Source organism: Palaemon carinicauda, unplaced genomic scaffold, assembly GCF_036898095.1.
Source record: "Palaemon carinicauda isolate YSFRI2023 unplaced genomic scaffold, ASM3689809v2 scaffold32, whole genome shotgun sequence".
Lineage (NCBI taxonomy): Eukaryota > Metazoa > Arthropoda > Malacostraca > Decapoda > Palaemonidae > Palaemon > Palaemon carinicauda.
This window is the reverse complement of record NW_027170871.1, coordinates 376,590-394,692: the sequence shown is the minus strand read 5'-3', so window position 1 is coordinate 394,692 and position 18,103 is coordinate 376,590. Positions and strand designations below refer to the sequence as shown.

Below are 18,103 nucleotides of genomic sequence, written 5' to 3'. Positions count from 1 at the left end.
GAAATCTAACTCCAAGGAGGTGAGGATGAGCTTTCACCCTTGGCCAGCCTAAGGCGTTAAAGGTAACATGTTAATCAAGTTCTCGACTAAAGACAATATCTTGGGGAGTGCCATAGCCTCTGTTCTATGGTCTTCCACTGTCTTAGGGTAGGGTTTTCTTGCTTGAGGGTAAAATTGAACACACTATTCTATATTATTTCTCTTATTCTTGATTTTTTTTCTAAGCTGTAATGGTATATACATGAAAGAATTATCTTAATGCTGTTATTGTTATCAAAATATTAGTTCTCTTATAGTTTATTTCCTTTTCTCACTGGGCTATTTTTCCCTGTTGGAGCCCTTGGACTTATAGCATCCTGCTCTTCCAACTAGGATTGTAGCTTCGCAAGTAGTAATAATCATAATGATTATAATCCCCAAGACAATATTGTATATCCTCATACCGGGAACAGAGCCCAAGCGCAAAGCTGGAATTTGTCCAGTTTCAGCCCAGTGGGGACAGAGCTTTGTCTCCACCGACTGCTGAAATCAAAGTACAGTAGAGTTATAGTGAGCGAGCAGGGTGTGATGCTTCCCCGCTAATGACTGGCAAGCCAGCAGCTGCCCGTTGAAATACTACTGCTAGCATTATTGGGCCCTTTAACTGGCTTAATAGTACTGTACTACACTCGATTCTCCTCTGGTTACGGCTTTTTCCTGTGCCTACACTTACACCAAATAGTCTAGCCTATTCTTTACATATTCTCCTCTTCCCTCATACACCCGACAACACTTAAGAAAACCAGAAAATTCTTCTTCCCTCTAGTTGTTAACTACTGCACTGTAATTGTTCAGTGGCTACTTTCCACTTGGATGACAAATTCGTAGATAATTTGTATTTTTCCTAACTATACAAACCTTAGCTATTTAATAGGGGTATTACTTTCGGCGTAGCTGAAATGACGAGCCATTAATTTTTAACGAGGGTTTACTACCCTCACCGCTAGTTAGCGGGGGTAGGGGAGGGTAGCTTGCTACCCCCCCCCCTCAGACACCTGTGCTTGAGCTCACTTTGCTTTGAGGTAAGACTTCAAGGGGGATAGGGCTGGCGGGCAAGTTTGGTTAAATAGCTAATGTTTGTATAGTTAGGAAAAATACAAATTATCTACGAATTTGTCATTTGTTCCATAACTGGAATACAAACCACGCTATCTAATAGGGGCGACTCACCTATTAGGAAGGGTGGACGTCCCAGCCAGTCTGGCTTTTGGCTTTGCCCGGGGACTCCTTATTTGAGTGTGCAAGCACCCAAGAAATAAGGAGTCCCTGCACCTCGCTAGAACCTTGCTACGCAAGGTCTGCGGCCTACGCAAGCTGTGTGTGAAGATATGAAGAAGTGTGACTCGTCCTAGGAAGTTGTTCTGAAGTTCTTTAGATGGAAACTTGTAGACTAGTACTTTCCAAATACCACCTTGTCAGGGTATGGGGACGTAACAGTATTAATCTTGATACTAGGAACACAAGGGAGCTTGGTTTACCTGCAGTGGTTTGAGGTCAGCTATGCAGAGAACCCAGGATGCTGCTTTCACCAAGAGAGGGGATGATGAAGAAAAGAATAAGGGCCAGTCAAACCTTTTCATTCATGCAGACTAAAACCGGGTAACAAAGCCCTCAACCTTCTGCTACTTGTCCAATAAGGAGCTTGAGGTTTTAAACCAGCTGTTGTGCAGCCATCACAGGACCGATAGAGAACGTATTGAGTCTCCTGTGGGATGTGAACGTTGTTTGACGTCTTCACACCCCAGCTTGAAGAACCTGCATCACTGAAAAATTTCTTTTGAAGGCCAGGGACATAGCTATGCCCGACATCATATGCTCTGGGGCGACGTGACAGAGGAGGGTCTGGATTCAGTGCCAGGTCAATGACCCTTCGAATCAATGCAGAGATGGTGTTCTTGATGACCCTCTTCTTAGTCCTTTCTGTGCTGATGAATAGTGCTGGCACACGAGGATGGGCTGCGGCTGTTCTTTTGAGGTACACCCTCAACCTCCTTACTGGGCATAGTAGATGGTCTGGGTCATCTGTTAAGGTACGGAGACTATAAATCCGGAAGGAGTCGAATCGAGGATCCGCTACTCCTGGCTTCTGAGTCTTGCCAAGGACGAAGCTGATCGTTACCTCCCCCCATCCCCTTGAATGGGCAATGTCATACGAGAGACCATGAAGTTCGCTCACTCGCTTGGCCGAGGCCAAAGCTAGCAGGAATACCGTCTTCCAGGTTACGTGGCGATCTGATGCCTGGCATAATGGTTCATATGGAGGTCATTTAAGAGACCTGAGAACTCGAACCATGTTCCATGGGGGAGGTCTCACTTCCGACTGAGGGCAGGTAAGTTCATAACTACGTATGAGTAGAGAAAGTTCTAGTGATGAGGAAATGTCCATTCCTTTCAGCCTGAAGGCGAGACTTAAGGCTGAGCGATAGTCTTTCACTGCCGAGACTGAAAGGCGCATTTCTTCACACAAATACACGAGGAACTCCGCTATTGTTGGAATAGTGGCATCGAGTGGAGAGATACCCCTTCCACGACACCAACCACAGAAGACTTTCCACTTTGACTGGTAGACTGCTGCTGAAGACTTTCGCAGGTGTCCAGACATCCTGATCGCATCTTGTTGCGAAAATCTTCTCTCAGAGAAGAGATGCTGGATAGTCTCCAGGCGTGAAGCCGTAGTAAACATACGGCTTTGTGGAAGATGTTGGCATGTGGTTGTCTGTAGATTGTGTCATGGAGGGAGTTCTCTTGGTGGCTCCGTTAGGAGTTGCAGAAGGTCTGGGAACCATTCTGCGTGATGTCATAGCAGAGCTATGAGGGTCATTGAAAGATTGACCGATGTTCTGATCTTGTTGAGTACCCTCCTCATCATACAGAACGGGGGAAAGGCGTAAACGTCGATGTTGTCCCACCATTGTTGGAAAGCATCTTGCCAGAGAGCCTTGGGGTCTGGGACTGGGGAACAGTACATCGGGAGTCTGAAGTTCAGGGCAGTTGCGAAGAGGTCCAGAGCCGGATAACCCCACAAAGTCAGGACCTTGTTGGTTGATTGATTGATTTAAAGTTTTCAGGCAACCTGACATCTGAGGTCATTGATGCCGGGGACCTTGTTGGCTACTAGATGATCCAAAGACCACTCGGTACTCACTATCTGAGATGCTCTGCTCAGATTGTCGGCGACCACATTCCTTTTGCCCGGAATGAAGCGTACATCTCTACTGCTAGATGGGATAGTTGATGCGAGAAAGTACCTCCTTGTTTGTTGACGTAGGCCACTACTGTGGTGTTGTCGCTCATCACCATCACCTGTTGAAGGGCCAGAAAGAAGGCCTTCATCTCTATGAGATTTATGAGGAGGTACTTTTCTGACTCTGACCAGAGGCCTGAGGCCGTGTGGTGCAGCACGTGGGGCCCTTTTTTTTTTTTTTGAAGCGTCCGAAAACAGCATCAAATCCGGGGGGAGACGAGAAGATCCACACCTTTTCGTAGCTTCTCGTCTGCCACCCACCACTGGAGATCCGTCAGTCCCGCAGGTCCCATGGGGATCTGAATGTCCGGGGAGTTGTACGCTTGATTCCACCGGGTCTTTAGTCGCCACAGGAGGGATCTCATCCTGAGGCGACCATTGGGAACTAGACGGGCCAGCGATGAAAGGTGACCGTGGAGACGTAACCACGATTAGGCTGAAAGTTCTTCTCGTCTGAGAAAAGGTCTTGCGACCTTCCTCAGCCTTGCTATCTTGTCGTCTGATGGGAAGGCTTTGTGGAGAGTAGTGTCTATAATCATGCCTAGATATACCAGTCTGAGTGGGAAGCAGTGAAGAATTTTCAAGATTTACCATGATCCCCAGATCTTGGCAAAGTCTCAGAAGTTTGTCTCGGGGTTGAAGAAGGGTTGACACCGAGTCTGCTAGGATTAACCAGTCGTCCAGGTAACGGAGGAGACAGATGCCAATCCTGTGTGCCCAAGATGATACTAGGGTGAACACTGGTGAAGACTTGTGGTGCGTGGAGAGACCGAAGCACAGCACCTGAACTGGTCCTTTCTGTTGTCTAGGCTGAATCTTAAGTACTTCCTTGAAGACGGATGGACTGGGATCTGGAAGTACGTGTCCTTTAGGTCCAGTGTGCACATGAAGTCTTGCGGTCTTACTGCTAGTCTGACCGTGTCTGCCGTCTCCATGCTTAACGGAGTTTGTTCGACAAACTTGTTCAGAGCAGAGAGGTCGATAACTGGTCTCCAGCCTCCAGACGCCTTCTTTACAAGAAAGAGTCGACTGAAGAAGCTTGGAGATCCGTCGAGGACCTCTTGGAGAGCGCCCATCTTCAACAGGGTCTGGACTTCTGCCCGAAGGGCTTGGCCCCTTGCCGATCCCATGGCAAGGGAGATCAATGACACTGGATTTGTTGTCGGTAGAAATGTTATGAACGGGACGCGATATCCTAGACTGATCACGGAGATTGTCCAGGAATCGGCCCCGAGTTGCTTCCACCTGGTTGAGCAACATTGTAGGTATCCCCCAACTGGTGGACATGCAGGGGGACTGCCTATCCTAGCATTTTCGGCCTTGGCTGCTCCCTCTAGGATTCTTGCCTCCCCTGGAGGACTTTTTGCCTTTCCTTTCTTTGACAGGAAAGGGCTTAGACACCAAGGTCTTCGCTGCTGTTGTCGTCTTAGTGGTCTTGACTGGACAGGACTGCTCTGGTGCTGGAGGCTTATAGGGCTTGGATGTTAAAGCCCTATGAAGGAGGGAGTCTTGATGAGACCTCTCAGCGGCATGTTCCACATCCTTAGGCTCGAACAAGACGGATCCCTCTAGGGAGGAATGTCTGAGCCTATTGATCACGGTGCTAGGGACCTTCTCATGGAATCCCTCAGCTACTGCATCCCGACATTTCAGGATGGTATTTGCCCTTTAGTTCGAGACTTGGTGGGCCAGAAACTCAATCGTGCGAGTACCTGAGAGAAGGAAGGTTTCCATAGCTTTCCTGGTACGTTCTTTGGAGACGTCCTCAGAACGTATCAGGATACCTAAGGTCACCAACCAGACATCGAGCCACGAAGTGGCTTGCATAGCTCAATTAGCAACTTTCTCCTGGTTGAGGATCTTGGCTGCCGAGAACGAGACCTGCCGGTTGGAGTCTCTCAAGAGGGACTCCCCTGGTAAGCTCTTCCAGCGAGTGGTGAAGAGGAAGAGCTAAACAAGGCTCCTCAAGGATCTCGAAGTACTGTACCTCCTCTGCTGTACGCGAGGAGGTGGGAGGAGCTTGTTGGTGGCACCGGAACGGTTGGAGGAGGACATCTAGGACAGATGTTGCGAGATCTTGTCCCTGGTACCCTTAACCCTCTGAGACCAGGGCAGTGCTGCACTGGTCTTGGAGGGTTTCTGAGTACCAAGGACATGGTCCAAGACCCGTGTCCATGCCCTCTCGAGGAGGGATGTCTGGGTCTGAAAACAGGTTGAGAGCCCTCATTAGAGTCAGAACTTGCCAAAATGCATGTTCTGACTCTTGCTGGTCTCCTCCTGCTGTAGGACTTGCAGCGGAGTCTCCTTCTATCCCCAAAAGGCTCTTCTTGGGGAGAGTAGCAGACATTCCCTGAGTGGCTAGCTGGCTCCATCCTAGTCATAGTAGAGGACTTCAGTAATGTTTTGGAGTCCTTAGATTCCTTCCTGGGAAGGATGTAGGACTCCAACATTGACGAGGGTGGCATGTTCCTTTCAATCCCCGACTGAGTTTCCCCCATTGGGGACGGGAATTCTTCGTCCGAAAGGGAAGGAGAGGTAGTCTGAGGAAAAGAAGGAACCTGCCTCGAAGGTCTGCGTGGAGTCAGTTTTGCCCTTGGGGAAGTGACCACGTCTGGAACGCCTCTTTTTCTCTTCAAAGCGGTAGAAGCAGCCATGGTTCTGTGTCCCAATTCAGAAAAGACAGGCTTGATAGCCTGCGTTACAGCTCTGATCAGTGCACCGAATCAGGGCTGTTGGCTGACACACGCGCTATCAGGGTTTGAAGGTTCCCAGGGAGGAGTCCCCATCATTGGTGGGTTTGCCTGCGGTAGCTTTGGGATCCTGGACCCTTCTGGATGTTTCCCTTCTCCCACAATGCGCGGTGGTATGCGCTTGCGGGGAGGGGAATGAGGCAATGGCGACCTTGCCGTGCGTAGTTCAGTAGTCTCGTGCGCAGGAGGATATTGATGCTCACGTGAGGAAGAATATCGGGGCTTGCGCGCGTGGAAGACTGCTGTCGCGTGCGGGAGAGTATTCGCGAGTGCGGGCGCACAGGATTACCACGTTGAGTGCGCGGGCACGCGGAAGAGAGTTCGTGGGTATCTATACTAGCCGTAGGACGCGCACGAGAAAAATCTCTGGCGCGCGGGCGCAGTTGAATCATGTGGGGCGCGCGGAAGCGCGAGAGAATAATGGCGCGCATCCTTTGGAGAGGATGGGCGAGCGTGCACAGGGGGCGAGCGTGCGTATCCTTGCGGATGCGCGCGGGTGAGCGCTGGCGCGATGGTACTGGTTGGCGGAGCCCGCATTGCTGACTTCCCAGAAGTACTACTTTCAGTAGATCATTGGCGCGCAGGTTTTTCCTGGCGTGTATGATGATGCGTAGCATGGCGCGCAGGGGAGTTGGATGTTGGGCGCGTATGCACGTGGGCAGAAGACTGATGGCGCGTGGGAGAGCGCTGGCGCGCCGGAGGTTGATGACGCGCAGGTTGAGTGTTGGCTGCAGCTAGGCGCGGGCGCAGGAGAATGTTGACGCGTAAGCGCAGGGCGCGCAGGCAAGACCTGGTGCGCAGGAGAACGTGGGCGCATATGCGCATGAGGGTGCGCATGTCGAGTGATGGAGTTATGCTCCTGTTGGAGCATATGCGCATGTTAGCGCATACGCCCTTGATGCCCTGTGTTAGGGTTTAGTGATGGGGCCTGACGAGCTACTAAGGAGCGTTCGTCAGGTCTCGTTGCCGCGTAGCGTGTATGTGGTTGGCCGCAATAGCTTGCTTTGGTGGACCCTTGTTAGGCTCATGTAGAAATGGTGATGGCAGGTCGGCAGGTCTGTCGGATGGAAGGTCGACGTGTCCTTTAAAAGGACGACCTTCCACTGAATCGCAAACGATCTGTAGAAAGGTCCAGGATCAGTGCAGGAGCAGTGATGGATGATTGGACTCAAGGCTCCTCTGCGGTGGACTGCATCGAAGATGTTGAACCAAAGAGGCGCCTCCACCGCAGGTGAAGGAAGGCCTCTAAGGCGAAGAAGAAGGCGAGCCTTCCGACGAATGCGCCCTCTGGCGGCCGCTGGATCTGCAAGCTGACCTTCTGCAGTCTTCCGAAGAGGAGTCTCTGTAAGTTAACTCCCCCGAGGGAGAGAAACACTAGCAGAGACTGACGATGGACTTAGTTTCTCCCTCATAGGTTGAACAGGAATGGGAGGAACTAAGCCGTCAGCTATCGTAGAGTTTGGAGAGGCAGAGGTGATGGGTGATACCGCATTGGATACCTCTGACACCACAACGTTGCAATAGAATAGTGGTTTGTGTCTAGGAAAACTTTAATGGTTTGTGTGTATGAAACATATTATTTAATTTTCTTTTATATCCTTCAAGCCCCTCTTTCCAAAAATGTCTTAATCTGTTATTGTTCCTTTCCAGGTATTGACAGCAGCCCCTACACTAAGTAGGGAGTGTAAGGGAAGTTTACTCTTGAGAATACTGTATGTATATAGAAACAGAGTATCCGTCTAGTACTGCTCATAACAATTATGAATGTGGTTGATGGCCTGTTACCAGTGTGTAGTGGTCTGTTATGCTGCTCTGTATCCATACAACTTGCCTTGTAACTAAAAGCAAGCTACTGTGTTGCTATATGAGAGTGTGTCATAAACATTAATAGTTCACAGGAGCTACTGAAATGGCATATCTGGTCGGAGGCCAAAGAAGTGAATTCAGATGTTAGGAGGTGACTGACTGTATTCGAGGTTAGTCTGAATTCAGACCTATTCAAAACCCCTTTCAAGAGTGAGAGATTTAGGCTCTACTGTTGGTGACAAACTTTTCGAGACATTGTTATTGTGGGCCCGCAGGGATCTGCACGGCATCGTATGCGGCCGTACTGTTCAGAGTTTGATAATTTTAAGTGACTTTGCAGCTTAGTGGAGAACTGGATATAGAAGGCACAGTGTTGATTCAGGGAAAATTATTGTAGTACAGTATGTGAATAATTTTTTATTTTTATTCAAAATTTGTTTAACGTGTTACCCTGATGCTGAAGTGTAAAGGAATACTAATTTTATGTTAAGGTATTCCTAACAGTTTTTTGTTTCATTTTCAAATGATTAATTTATTGTTTGTTATTTGTGGAGCTGGAGTGTAAAGGGCTGATAATTTTGCCCTAAATTTGATTATTTGAATTGACATAAATATTTACAAATGAATATTTTTTTCTTGTTTTTTTATGAAAACAGCATTTCATTCCAGTTCCTTACACCATGGTGTCCTTTCCTCAGCCACTGTTTTTTAATCTCTCTCATAAGTACTGTAATTTATCATAATTCTTTCCTCCCACACCGTGTCCCGTTATTAATCAATAAATGTTCCCTTTCACCTAATGTTCTGACCCTTACTTGAGCTTAAAACCATCTTACCTAAAGAATATAGAGCTATATACAATATTCTACTGATTTCCCAGAAATGAATCAACGTTCTTCTTACATGTTAATCCAGCTAGCCCAATGAAAGAGAAGATAAAAAAGCAAGATTCTAGCTGGGTCCCCTTGTCCAGTATAAATCAAGGGGTGGTGCCCAGAGCTCCGTTCTCTTGACCTGTTACTTAGGTTTATTGAGTATTCCACCATTGTATATTTGTTGTGTAGTAAACATCGAGTTGTGGTCGGCATTCGGACACTAGGCAGTTCGGGTGCTACTTCTGGCCACAGTCCGCAAACCACTACAACGTCGACAAGAGACAGAGGATCAACCTCTGACGGTGACGACGATTGCTTGACAGCGGCACCCAATCGCATGTAGTTAAGCAAAACCTCCTTGGAGGGCGAAACCCTAAGACCCAAGGAGGAACAAAGCTGGAAAAGGGAGGTTAATGACATATCCTTCCCCGGGGAGAGAGGTGGAGCTGCTTCGCTAGGGGAAGCAACGTCATCTTTCGAGTCCCGAGGTTGGTAAACAATACATCGGTCTACGCTACCACTCGACGGTCTCTCGAAGGAGACAGACCGAGTGGGAGCTTCGGAGGAGGTTTGGACAACGGAAGAGGCCTTGAATTTTTCTCCTTTCAAAGCAACCTTAGAAGGAGAAATATCCAATTTGGACTTCTTCTTCCGTCGTCGCGAAACCTTCTCCCACTGGGAGGTAGACCACTCACTAAACCTGTTGTTGTTACCACACCGTTGGCCCCTACAAGAAGGATAAAGAGCGTGAGGATCAGTCTCGACCGCTGACATGAATGTTCCACAGGGGCGGTCGGGAAACCCAGGGCAAGTGCGCATGATCGCAGAGGCAAACTTTACATATACAGTAGTAGAAAAAGAAAAGACAAAAGCTTTAAATGGCTGACAAATGACGGCAAGGATGAGTGCGGACACGTCCGACCACCAACCGAGCCGAGAGCAAAGTAAGCTCAAACACAGGTGTGTGAGAGGGGGGGGGGGTTAGCAAGCTACCCTCCCCTACCCCCGTTAACTAGCAGTGTGGGTAGTAAACCCTTGTTAAAAATTAATGGCTCGTCATTTCAGCTACGCCGAAAGTAATACCCCCTATTAAATAGCGTGGTTTGTATTCCAGTTACGGAACAAAGATACTTTAGCTCCGGTAATCAGCTCATGTAATGGCAAAATACTCGGCCACACAAATGGGTAATGCAATAAGTACAGCTTGACATAACCAAGGAGGATGAAGATATTAAATTGTTAGAGATGCAAGACACAGCAGTAAAACGACCAATAAGTGATTAAATAGTGTTATTTCCATGGGCAAATATACCCATAAATATATTTAGGTAAGGGGGTTGGTATTAAGACCGCTACACTGATATAGGGTGTGTTTGAAGGCGTTTAAAGTTTTTAGTTGTGGTAGTCGACCCACCATAAATAAGCAAATAAGGGTTTCTACTAGTTATTGTTCACAGAAACATTCAAAACACAAAAAATACACTTTAACCAGTCTATTATTATCTGACAGTATTCTACTAGTGTACATGACCCATCAAAAATTACGGATAAATACCCTCTCACCACGGAAATCACCTATTTGCCTAAGGACTCCATATTCCTATACATATCATACGAATGTGTCTACGACTGACGCATGGTTAAGTTATACCAAAATAGAGAATACTGGCAGCTTTACTTTATTGTAGCATAATATCTTCATGATATTCATCAGATATATGTATTTTTCAAATTTTTGTATAGGTTAAACTAGGAAATTTCTTCCCAATTTCTAGCCGTTCGTAAGCCAAGGTCACCGTACTACAAAAACTGTGTCTGTTATTCTGCAAAACCTCTACAAAACAACACCACCTAACTTAAACACACAGAACTAACCTAACACACAACCCGTGTCCCTAGCTAACCGGGATCTAACGCAGTGTGAGGGGGGGGTCCTCTAACACTACTCTATTCTTAATTGGCCGTCATTATGCATACCCCCACAGTTGGGGTGTATGTATGATATCGGCCACCTGTATGTATTATTATGTCTAAATTGGAATACGGGAGTTTAAGGGGTGTCGCAGGGAGCAGTTGGCCCCCCGTTAGTTAAGTAGTTAAGGACACAGCTTGATGGTTAGGTTAGGGGGGAAAGTTTGGGTTAGGTGATGTCCATTTATAATGAACGCGTGAGGAACTGGCCCCTAATATACAAAGGCTCCAATGGAAAGGCGCACTTTCGTAAAACTTAAAATAAGACTGTGTATAAACAATAAAAAGAGAGAATGCAGGCTGTAATAAAGGAAGCAATGTGGGAAAATGAAAAGAAGGCTAATGAAGTAAGGAAGGATAGGAACAAGATATTCAAAAATATTGACAAACTAAAAGGGAAAAAGGAAAAGGAAGAAGAAATACAATTATATGACGAAAATGGAGAAAAACTATCCAAAGAAGTAGCAGAGGAACAAATAGATAGGTTCTGGCGGGAAAACATTTATAAAATGCACGAAAATAAAATGAAAGAGGTATGGAATAGTGAAGAAAGACAAAGTTATATAGAAAAATTAAAGGAAATAGAAAAAGAAGAAAACTCATTAGGACACTCATTCCCTATAGAAATAAGAGAGCACATGGATATGATATCACCAATAACAAGAAAGATAACACCAATGAATATTCCCAAGTTAACAGAGGAGAAAGTTAAGAAAATGTTAAGAAAAATGAAAAATAAAAAAGCAGCAGGTCCAGATGAACAGAAACCAGAATTATATAAAACTATAGCTAATGACAGCAAATGTTTGGAAATAATTACTAAGTGCCTTCAAAATGAAACGGAGGAGAAGAACAAGCCCGAAAAGTGGAAAAAGTCTAAAACAAAAATGATAAAAAAGGTAAAGAAACACACAGTAAAAGATCTAAGACCAATTGCCCTTACAAATGCCTCATACAAAATATTTATGGCCCTCATGAAAGATGAAATAGAACACCTTGAGAGAAATATGGAGATGAAAGAAATGCAAGCCGGGTTCACAAAAGGAGGAAAAGTAGAAGATAACATTTATTTTACAATACTGTGTAGAAGAAAGCTACAAAAGGAAGGAAAGTTTAATAGTAATTTCAATAGATTTCAGGAAAGCATATGACTCAATAAAGAGGGAAAAAATAATAGAAATTATGAAAGAATATAGAATACACCCAAATGTAATAGATACATTGGAAGAAATCTACGAAGGAGACAAAACCAAAATAAACATAGGATATGAATTAGATAAAGAATTTGAAGTAACGAGTGGGATAAAACAGGGATGTACGGGGTCAACTACTCTATTTAAACTAATTACATATAAAATAATAAGTGAATTAGAAAAAAAAGGAAAAGGCTTTGAAAACGAAATAATAAAAATTAGGACATTGTTCTTTGCAGATGACGGTCTAATTGTAGCAAAAAATATAGTATGTAGATGCAGAAGCAAACATAAAAATACTGGTAGAAATATGTAGAGAATGTGGGCTAGAAATAAACAAAAATAAGTCATATAATCATATATAATAAGAAAGAAAAACCTGAAGAAATAGAGGGTATTAAAGTAACAGATAGCATAAAATACTTAGGAAGAGAGATAGAAGGGAAAAGAAATATGTTTAAAAAACAAAAGAAGAAAATGATGGAAAAGGCAGAGAAGCTACCTAACCTAACCTTCTCAATTATTGCGAAAAGCTGCCACAAAATACTGATAGGAAAAACATATTGGAAAAATGTTGCCTTACCCGGAATACTGTATGGCACGGCAGTAATGAACATAACAGAAAGTGAAATAAAACCATTACAGCAGATTGAAAACGGAGTAGGAAGAAAACTTTTGGGAGCACCATCATATGCAGCAGTAGCAACACTACGGGGAGAGATAGGAATGTCCCAAATGAAAACTAGGATAGCAGGAGGAAGGCTAAGGTTTGTGAAAGGGATAGAAGAAGGGAGAAATGATTTGCTGAAGACAATTCTGGAAGAAATGAAAGAAAATGAAAATAACAGGTGGATGAAAGAGACTAAGAAATGGATTAAAGATATGGAAATGAACGATAGAACCTTTAGAAGAATGGGAAGAGAAGAGCTTAAGGCCAAAATTAGAGAAGTAGATGGTAAAAAGTGGAGGGATGAGATAAAAGAGAAAAATAGTTTAGAAATATACGAACAAGAAAAAGGGCAAATAGGAGAAGAAATGTTTTATAACAACAAACCTAATTCTATTATTATGTATAGAGCTAGGGCCAACTGTTTGAAATTAAATGATAGGAAAAGACATGAAGCGGGAGGTAGGGTAAAATGCAAACTATGTGGGGCAGTTAATGAAGACCTCGCCCACTTCATTCTTGAGTGTCCAGACCTCAGCGACGAAAGAAGAAAAATAGTGGAATTGCAACAGCCGTATGAAGAAGAAAAGAAGATAATAGGAAACGTGCTGTTCAAGAAAGAAGGAATAGAGAAAAGAAAAGAACATATCTATCAAATGTGGAAAAAAAGGGAGAAGAAAATAAAAGAATTAGAATAAAGAAGAAACCCAAGGTGGTGCCGATGGAAAGGCAAATCCCTCCGCCCATCAACAAGAACAAGAACAAGAACCTCCAACTCACAAAACATGACCTAATGAATGAAATATACATTTCAGGGGAAGAGGATCCCCATATTTTGTGCAATTTTTTGTGGATATATTATGCGTCCCTGAGAGTAACATATATAGAAAAAAAGGTTAGTTTTACCATTAATTATCCATTCGCCAGTAAATCTCCCCTACCTTGAACCCATGGTTCCCACTGACTGGCCCCATTACTGTAGGATATATTGGGGTATATCTTATTAACTATTTATTTGCAAGGGAAATAATGGTTGGAGCTTTTGTATATCAGCGACCAGTTCCTCATGTGTTAAGAATGGACATCAACTTACCTAAACTTTTCCCCCTAACCTAACCTACAAGCTGTGTCCTTACCTACTTACCTAATGCCGTATTCTAAAGTTTGGGACAATCATTAACAGGACAGACGGAATTATAACTTAAATTTCACACACAAAATCCCAAATATATGCATTTCATTATTTCAATTACGTTTCAAGCGTGTCCCTAAGATTTAGGCAGGATGCTGAAAAGGGCATAAAATACCAAAATTACCTAATGACTAGGTTGACGAATAAAGAGAATGAGTTTTGTGAGTATTGTGTTGATAAAGAAAATATAAATATATATATTTAACCATCGCATAAGTTAAGATGTTAATATTACCCTTAAAGTTGAATTAAACACGTGGCGCCGGCTTCCTCACTCACTTTGTTTACATTTATGGGCGTCGTCTGTTAAACAATAAACTGGTTAAAGAAATTCTATACATATATTCATTGTATTATTCAAACTACTATTACTTATTATAATATTATAAATAAAAATAATAATATTAAAACATCTTTATTGATATTTCCCGAAATATTTATATTATGGATCGATTTTTTATGTTTTGGTCTAATAATCTGTTTAAGTTCAGGTTCCTGGTTCATTCCTGGTTCATTCCTGGTTCATTCCTGGTTCCTTGATAGGAGCAAAGCTTCTAAGCTTATTCTTATTATTGTTTTTAAGTTTATGCCTTAAATAAATTAATACCATAATGAGATTCTCAATCTTTACTTTTATTCCCTTCTACCTTAAAATTAGATAGGATAACACCTTGCTATCATCAATTTTGGCAACCTATTGTGGTCAGTTTGGACTTCTTAAATTCTTCTTTTATACGCATTGCCCTACCTATAAGTGCAGCCAGATCCCTGCTAGGATTTTTCAGCGTACCTAAACTTATTTCTACATTCTTCAGCTGTCCTAATTTTGGGCATAAAAATAAATGTTCGGTAGTATCTTCATCTTAGCACAGGTCACACAAATTATCTTCATATTTTCCCCTGAAATTTGCTTTTAAGTTGAGCATATATATAATCTTGTCTTCATTACAAGGGATGCCTTACAAAATTCTTACGTCAATTTGACTAGTTTGTTAACAGCACCCCCTAACTCAAAGGAACTATCTCGTCTTATGCATTTATACCGGGAAATATCTGCAGTCTGATTGGCTGGTTGTAGTGTGACTTCACACACTCGTATTTATGAATGAATGTTGCGTCGAAGGCCCAGTGACGTTATACCTATACATATTTCAAAATATTTAGCCCTTAAAAATTTGTATTTAACTAAAATAATCTTTTTATTATTATTATTATTATTATTATTATTAAATGCTAAGCTACAACCCTAGTTGGAAAAGCAGGATGCTATAAGCCCAGGGGCCCCAACAGGGAAAATAGCCCAGTGAGGACAGGAAATAAGGAAATAAGGAGATAAGGAAAAATAGAACATTTTAGGAATAGTAACAATATTAAAATAAATATTTCCTATTTAAAATATAAAAACTTTAACAGAACAAGAGGAAGAGAAACTAGATAGAAAAGTGTGCCCAAGTGTACCCTCAAGCAAGAGAACTCCAACCCAAGGCAGTGTAAGACCATGGTACAGAGGCTATGGCACTACCCAGGAATAGAGAACAATGGTTTGATTTTGGAGTGTCCTTCTCCTAGAAGAGCTGCTTACCATAGCTAAAGGGTCTCTTCTACCCTTACCAAGAGGAAAGTAGCCACTGAACAATTACAGTGCAGTAGTTAACCCCTTGGGTGAAGAAGAATTGTCTAGTAATCACAGTGTTGTCAGGTGTATGAGGACAGAGAAGAATCTGTAAAGGATAGGCCACACTATTCGGTGTCTGTGTAGGCAAAGGGAAAGAACTGTAACCAGAGAGAAGGGTCCTATGTAGTACTGTCTGTCCAGTCAAAGGACCCCATAACTCTCTAGCGGTAGTATCTCAACGGGCGGCTGGTGCCCAGGCCAACCTACTACCTATAAAGGTATGCAAAGGAAAACGAGACCAGAAAACTTAGACTTGAAATAAGTAGACAAAGCTAAATGAGTTGGAAAAAGCCTTACAATAATAGTATGTAACGGAAAAGACCAGAAAATATATTCCTGGAATAAGTAGACATGACTAAATGAGTTGAAAAAAGTCTAACATCAATGGCATGTAAAGGAAATGGGAACCAGAAAATTTAAAGACTTGAAATAAAGTTGACAAGACTAAGTGAGTTAGAAAGTTTTACATTAATGGTATGCAACGGAAATGGCGATGAACTGCAAAGTGGAACTTGAATAACACTGCTTGGAAAATGGTATGCAAATACAAGTAAGGGAAAAGGCGTTAAACAAAAGGCTGAGAAAAATGATAAAATTGACTAATGTGAGTTTGGCTACATGCTGGAGATCCACTATGAGTCGCTATAATGAGACAACAAAAGTAAAAATAAAATAAAAGTAAGTAAAGGGTCAAGTTGGTTATCCCACTTTTAAGCTAAATCTAGAGTAAAGACAGGGCCTGGAGTATCAGATGAACTATGGACAGCTGTGTGAGATGTGGTGTTAAGAAGTTGAAATACATACCAAGACCTCAAATATGTAGAGGGCTTGAACTAAAGACAAGGAACGATCTTTCATAAATTCAGAAAGGTATGGAAAAGTATTGATTTTTTTAAAGAAATAAATAATAGATCTTAATAAAGGTCATAAGTTTAATAAATTTGTCATATTTGAAGGAATAATTGACCCTCATTTTGGCTACGATGTTATATGTAAGTGCGTTTGTGTGTGTCTGAAGTCGTAGTAAATGAAATCAGTAACCAATCAGAGCTGGGGAAGATGTAGCCAATCAGAAGGCTAGAATGCACCGCTAAGAGATTCGATGATATGAGTTGCTGTTTGAGAAAGCTGTCCAAATTTTCGTAATTACGTTGATACAGCATAGATTTATTATCATCATATCGAGTTAAATATATTGAACAGATCATTTAATCGAATCATTAATTAAGAAATACGTCATCGTAAGGGTTATTTATAATATATATATTCTTTTAGATAAACTATTGCTTAAAGTTGCAAATTTTATTAATTAAACTCGAAAACAATCATCTCGTAATAAAATTGATCTTTAGATACATACAATTGTTATTTTATCATATGTGGAAAAAAAGAAAGAAAGATAGGATGAAAAAAACCTCATTAGCTAGAGCGTTTGCCCGAAATCGTCAGTAAATCTGACTTTTTCGTCAACAGCAGCCCATAAGTATGAGGAACCCTCTCGCCTTATAGATTTTTAGCGGGAAAATATCTGGCGTCTCATTGACTAATTCGTCCTCTACTGTGATTGGTGGCTGTATGTGACGTCATACAATCGTAGTTTTATGAATGAACTCGACTGAGCAGGAGTGAAACATCTATACTTATTTTAGATAAGTTAATAATTACAAATTGTATATCTTATTTTAATGAACTTATTATAGAGTTAATTACATAATAAAAATAAATATTGAATCATGTTCATAAGTATAAGCTATTAAAATAAGTTATTTTTGAAGAAATAATTAACTTAGTTTTGGCTACGATGTTAGACGCGTAGTAAAAATTTGTAAGAGCTCGGGACGTCTGCGTTTCTGTTTGTGAAACCTACCCGAATTTCCGCCACTATTTGAAAAGATTTTTCGTTTTTAAGGGTATTAGAGATAACTTTTCTTCAAAATATATGGAAACAATACTTTATAAGATGTTTTTTATAATATATTCTAGAAAAGGAATAAATTCTTATACTAGCTCATTATTTTTATGAAGAAAATGAGTCTGAGACGTCAAGATCTGTTTGCTGGTTGAGTAAGAAGAAGGTTTGACTGAGTGACACGTAGCTAATATTCGATATTCAAACAGATGCTATTATTATATCGAGCTTAAATAGTGTAAGAACATGACAGTAATTCGTATTTTGTTACATTCATGGTAAAATGTAATTGAACAAATGTTTAACAAATCATACGTTAAGGAAATATGTCGTCATAAAGGGTAGGGGTAAATACTGTATCTCAGATAAGTTAAGACTTAAACATTGTACATTTTATAAAAACAAACTCAAAACAATATTTAGTAATAAAATGTATCTTAAATATATAATTTTTGTAGTTATTATTACAATAAATAATAAAGAAATAGGATGAAAGGGATTTGGTAAAAATTTCGAATGAATTTGACTAGTTCGCCAACAGCAGCTCATAAGTCAAAGAAACCCTCTCACCTTAAGCATTTTGAGCGGGAAAATGTCTGGCCTCTCATTGGCTGATTCTTCCTACGCTTTGATTGGTGGATTATATGACGTCATAAAATCCACTGGTAATCGTAAAAAATCTGTACTTATAATATATAAATTATGACTCATAAATTATGTGTGTTATCAAAATTAACATAAAATAATAATTAAATTAATAATTAATAAATGATTAATCTTTT

The 18,103-nt window shown here is 41.9% G+C and overlaps 1 long non-coding RNA gene across 2 annotated transcripts in view; it reads right to left on the bottom strand.

The window, feature by feature from the left end:
* LOC137636526 (uncharacterized) overlaps window positions 1-14,015 on the bottom strand; it is a 45,151-nt gene extending 31,136 nt beyond the window's left edge. For both annotated transcript variants that reach the window (XR_011043132.1, XR_011043131.1), the window contains exon 1: window positions 13,973-14,015. This is a non-coding gene — a long non-coding RNA (uncharacterized lncRNA). The remainder of the gene's footprint in view (window positions 1-13,972) is intronic.
* Between the last annotated feature and the right edge of the window lie 4,088 nt (window positions 14,016-18,103).